This window comes from Arachis ipaensis, chromosome B01 (assembly GCF_000816755.2).
Source record: "Arachis ipaensis cultivar K30076 chromosome B01, Araip1.1, whole genome shotgun sequence".
NCBI classification, from domain to species: Eukaryota; Viridiplantae; Streptophyta; class Magnoliopsida; order Fabales; family Fabaceae; genus Arachis; species Arachis ipaensis.
In genome coordinates, this window is record NC_029785.2 from 130,808,004 (window position 1) to 130,814,088 (window position 6,085).

The 6,085-nt window shown below is 30.7% G+C and overlaps 1 long non-coding RNA gene across 1 annotated transcript; it reads right to left on the reverse strand.

Annotated features, from left to right (window-relative positions):
* Window positions 1,406-2,344, reverse strand: LOC107620072. The gene is made up of 2 exons (XR_001615814.2): window positions 1,991-2,344; window positions 1,406-1,732 (listed from the first exon to the last, which is right to left on the reverse strand). It is a non-coding gene; the product is annotated as an uncharacterized LOC107620072 (long non-coding RNA).

Sequence of the window (6,085 nt, forward strand, 5' to 3'; positions counted from 1 at the left end):
ATCTCTTGTCTGATATAACTGTGTTTGCTATATTATACTCCTGCTGGTGGTTGGGAGGTTTGAAGGAATTGGAAAGGGAAGTATTAGTTAGACTGAAGAATCTTTAGTCAGATACCCTTATATGGTTTAGCTTGTTTATAAGCTTTGATATTATCTGGAGGAAGTTCTAGGATTGCCTTCGGCTTTCCTCTATTATTATGTATTATATATGTGGAAGCTGTTACCGTGCTGGGGACCTCTGGTTCTCACCCATGCGGATTTTGTGGTTTTCAGATGCAGGACGCGAGGCTTCTCGTTGAGGCATGCTGGGGACTTCTGGATTAGCAAAGATCCTTTGTTCTCGAGACTCTGTTTTGGGTTATATATCTTGTTTAGATACTTTTATCTCCATTAAATAATACAAACTGTGATGACTCCTTCTAGAGGGGATTTTTGGAGAATAGGTTTTCTGTATTTGTGTCCCTTTGGGTTTCCTTTGGGGTTTCCTTATTTTATTATATGTATGTATTATTATGCTCGGACCGGTTATCTTCGCAGCCGGATTTTGAGTCTTGATATTCCCGTGCTTGACACTCTTTATATATATATAGTCTCCCATTAGCTTATCCTTTGCTCGTTACGTTATCGACCGGAGTGTTGCGTTTTCGAGTTACGGTTTTTGTTTACCCCTTTTTCTACAAGGCTCCTAGTTATAATCAATTATTCATACTACTATACGTACTAAATTTTTGTTTTAGAGGTCGTAATACCTTGCCATCTCTGAATTATGACTTAAGCATAAGACTCTGTATGGTAGGGTGTTACAACGTCAATCTTATATATTAAGTTACAATCAAATGTTCGATTCATTAGTTTTTCAATCAAATATTCGGTCCAGTTTTAATAACTATACTATAAGGCATGTTACCACAAATCTACAAGTGTAGATAATTTTTGGTATTCATACCATAGTCGCTCCTCAAAAGATATTAAATATTTTTAGTGGCAAATATTAATTTGTTTTGCAAATACCAAAAAGAATAGTAATGTCCGTCCCTTTCTAAATATTATAAAAGAAATCTGTTGTTAATACCTCTTCAGCTGAAATCTGCCTCATGAGATAACCATTATGAAGTGTATATATCAAAGTGACATTTAATTCATCTAAGTCCAAAATATAAAAGTGATTTGATTTATACAAGTCAGTCAAATTATATGTTATATTTTTATATTATTTTTTTAGGAAACAATAAGAAAAATAAGCAACCTATTCTGCATCTAATAACACTCTTTGACAGGAAGCACTTAAATTCATCATTCAACTACCCAAATGGATAGAAAAACTTAATAATTAACAATAGTAGCAGTACTAATAAGTAATAATAACAACAGTAACAAGAAAGAAATAAAGCATCAAGTGAAAATATTACAAATAATTGCCATAAAAAATTTATACTCATTCATCACATTCAACTTTCATCCAAGTTAAGAGTAACACATAACTTTACTATTGTTATGAGCCCCCTCAGCTATATATATAGATTCAGCATAATGTTATTCTTGCTTTTTCAATACTCAGAATAAATATATCAATGGGAGATTATAAAATTAAACAATCTAGAAGAAAAAAATTAATCTGAACAGAATTTGAAACCTTGTCAAAATTTCCAAGTATCTTAGTGGATCCTCTTGATGAAGTAAACACATCCTCAATACCAGCGAACTACAGCATCTTCGTTGGAATCCTCATACTCTATTGATATAAAACATTAGGCAAGAATAAAATACAAGGAGACATCTTCAATTATATATAAAAGTCATGAAACTTCAATGCCAACAAATCCGTATAAGGCATAACAAAGTCATAGTATCCCCTATTTTCAAATTTCAATTATAATTATACACAAATTTGATCCTCCTGAACCCTAAATTTGCAAAATTGCTCCCTGGAGATTGCGTGTATCATAGGTATAAAAATAAAAAACATGAAAAAGAAAGAAGAAAGATATACCATTCATGGCCTGAGTGATTGATTCGAAATCCACGAAAGTTTTTGGTTGCTCTGTTGCGAGAGCTCTGAATTAGAATGATCGCGCGATTTCACTGCAGAATGTGAAAAGAACAGAATAGATTAGGCTTCATACTCCTAAAAGAGGGGAAGAGAAGGGCGACGGCGATCGGCGAACGCGAACTGCAGTGTGGTGAAGGCTACGCTGTGATGATACTTTCTCATCTCTTCTCTTCTCATATCAAACGAGCGTGAATAATAATAGGGTGGAAGAAATAGGAAATAAATCTGTAAATGAGAAAGAGTGAGACATATAGACTCAGTATAGTGATTAGTGACGGTTAAAAATTTGATGCAAAAGTGTCACAGTATTATTAGATAGAGACTTATTTTAAGCGTGGTAAAATAAGTGTAGCTATATATTCAATTTGTTGTAAATACCAAAAATAAGAATAAGAACTAAAACTATTATATTTATTTTTTTTTTCATTTGATCTCAGGAACATGTAGCTACTTTTCATGACCATGACGATGCCGAATTGCCAAATCGCTTTCTTCAGTTGACTACCTCAAATCTTTCGCAGGTGTGTTAATATTTTTAGAATATTGGATCGGATTAGTTTAAGGTCTGATTTATCAGTTTTCCGGTCGAATGTTCAGTCCAATTTTAATAATTATGCTCTAAGATATGTCACCACAAATCTACAAGTTTAAATAATTTTTGGTATTCATACCATAGTCACTCCCTAAAAAATATTAAATATTTTTAGTGGCAAATATTAATTTGTTTTACAAATACCAAAGAGAATAGTAATCGTCCGTTACTTTCTAAATACTATAATAACATTTTTAATTTCTTTTTTCAATTTCGGTTTTAATTTGTTATTGCTTTCCTGTATTTTAAGTTAATTAGTTTGGTCATATTTATTTGAAAGTACCAAAAATATGAATAAGAACTAAAACTCTTATATTTTTTGTTTCATTTGATTTTAGCATCGAGTACTTGATTCATTTCCCGAGATAAATCCCTCTCTCCAGATCCAATATCTCAACTTCTCTAGAGGTGTGTTAATCTTTTGTAATATATTATAATTTCATAAATATTATAGTATAGATAAATATAAATTTATCAAATGATAAGAAATGATATCATGTTCTGTTAACACTTTAAGAATGTTGGACCTAATTAATTTAGAATTTGATTCACCGATTTTTTAATCGAACCGGTCGATACGGTATAGTTTTAATAACTATGTTCTATGCCAGTGCCACTACATAGTTTTTTTTCCTTTCTAAATACTAAGGAGTATTATGTTTTTATTTTCTATTTTAGTTTTAATTTGTTATTGCTTTTCTAAGTCATGTTCTTTAAAAATTCTAATATTTTCAATTTTATTCTTAACGTTTTTAATTTGTGTCAAAATTACCTAGACGTTAACTTGACGTAAATTGTTAAGGATAAAATTGAAAATTTTTAATGATAGTTTTGACACAAATCGAAAATATTATAGGCAAAATTGAATGAATAAAAAATGCTAGATACAAAATTGAATAAAATTTTATGTTTGGAGTATTTTTTTAAAAAGATTGTAAATATTAGAGACAAAAAATATATTTTATCCTTAAAAATTAATGGTTCAAAATAAAAGATTAATAAACACATAGTTAACATATTTTTTTAGATATAATTAAGATATGACTCTTTTTAACATTACTATTTACATATTTCTAATTTATTTGTTATAAAAATTATTATTTAATTACTAATTATTTGTTAACTCTATTTAATTTCAGGGACATGATGACAGTGACCCACCCTTATCTCCTATCCCTCCTTTTATTAGGGTGAAAAAGAAATGTACTGGGTTATCTTTACTAGGTCTTTTATTTTGTTTTTTGTTTGGGATTTTAGTTTACATGATCGGGAAGTTTAAGGATAAGTCTAATAAGGGTAATTCTATAAAGAAGTTTGTGGTAATTGTGAATGCCATCTATTTCATAGTAGTTACTCTAAGTACAATAGGATATGGGAATATTACCCCTAGTTCTAAATCTGGTAAAATCGGAACTATGGTTTTAGCTCTTTTGTGTCCTGTGGTTTCTAATATTTCTTGAAAGCTACCTGAAATACATTCTTAGAAAATTAGAAACGTGCTTAGTTAAAAAATTAGAAGGAAGCATGTTAGATTGTTTGGTAGTTAACCATAAAATAGTTTATTGGGCAAAATTTTTCTTAGCGGTTCTTGCTGGCCCGTTTGTCTTTAGCATCGGAGCAGTCATAGTCCATCGTTCAGAGCGAATGAGTTGGTTAGATAGTTTTTACTTTTCTGTGATTTCCATAACAACAGTAGGTTATGGGGATTACTCTTTTAGAACACCAGTAGGAAAGTGTGTTGCATGTATTTGGTTTTTATTTAATTCTGTTATTTATAGTTTTGCAATTTTATTTCTGATTATTTGTATTCTTAGGCCAATTACTCCTCAAAACGAATGAATTGTATTTTGTGAATTGTAAAATGACAATGAATGAACTGTTTTCTTTTCTATATCTTTTTTCTTCTTTCTTCTTAATATATTTAATTAGTTTCAATCAAATTAAACCTTTTTATTCTAATTATAAAAAATTGGTAAAATTATAAAATGAGATATTAATTATTATTTTATTTATAATTTTTATCACTTTATTATCATTTAAATGCCGACTCCCCTTTACTTGTCCCTCTTTTAGAGGAAAAACTATACATATACTAGGAGAACCTAGTAATCTAATTGGGACAATGGTTGTTAATATGTAGATAAAGAAAAGATTAGGTTGGCCTAAATCATCATGTGTTATGCCACAGTTGCAGGGATAAGCTCAATCTTTCTTAAATCAATCAAAGCATGATATGCACAGTAGATTATTTATTATTAGTCGTTAGAAATATTGCTAATAATATTTGACAAGATGCTCCAAATTTCAAATCACTGATGAAGCCTACTACTACTAGTGTGTCGTTTCTAGATGTTTGGAGAGGGAAAAAAGAGGCTAAAAAAAGATAGGCAAAGGACTCTCTGTGCATATAACAAGTTACAAGACAATCTAATAATTACAACTTACGAATTTGTCAAAAATTGCAACTATTTTTTACTATGCAAATTAATAAGGTTGGAGAAAGAGGAATAAAGTTTGGAACCGAAAAGAGTGGATTGAAGGCATGGGGAACGGTTGGTGGTGGTAGTGTCAAGCCACCACCAGTGTGAAGGTTATTTCTTAGTCATTTCATCCATCACCTTCTTCACTCTTCTCTTGTTGCTTCTCAACAACAAAAACAAACATAAATATTATGGCAAAACAACAAAGAAGAACCTCGGTTTTCCTAAAAAAAAAACTGATACACAAGCATAACCATATGGGGACTGGAGACTTCTATGATATGGATAGTAAAAACAATCCACACATATGGATAGTATGTGTCAAGACTATCAACTACAGTTTTGCAACACGTGGCATTAGTGTCTTTTGACTTTTAGACCTTTTGCAGAAAGGATGTGCAGTAACGTAGAGGGTGGCAGTTGATGTGCAGAATGTATTGCACAATAGAGTTGATTAAAAGTGGGATTAAGTCTAATGATTTTTGTGTTTTTTTTATTGGTTCACCGTAAGTGCTCCCTTCTTTTGTGGATTCAGACCTAATGGTAGAAAATGCTTGATTTTGGGCATGGATTGAGATTTTTTTTTTTTTTTGTGGTTTTGTGAAAAATTGTTATCTTCTATTTGATCTCAGGAACATGTAGCTACTTTTCATGACCATGACGATGCCGAATTGCCAAATCGCTTTCTTCAGTTGGCTACCTCAAACCTTTCGCAGGTGTGTTAATTTTCTATATCATGTTCTGTTAATATTTTTAGAATATTGGATCGGATTAGTTTAAGGTCTGATTTATCAGTTTTCCGGTCGAATGTTCAGTCCAATTTTAATAATTATAGTCTAAGATATGTCACCACAAATCTACAAGTTTAAATAATTTTTGGTATTCATACCATAGTCACTTCCTAAAAAATATTAAATATTTTTAGTGGCAAATATTAATTTGTTTTGCAAATACCAAAGAGAA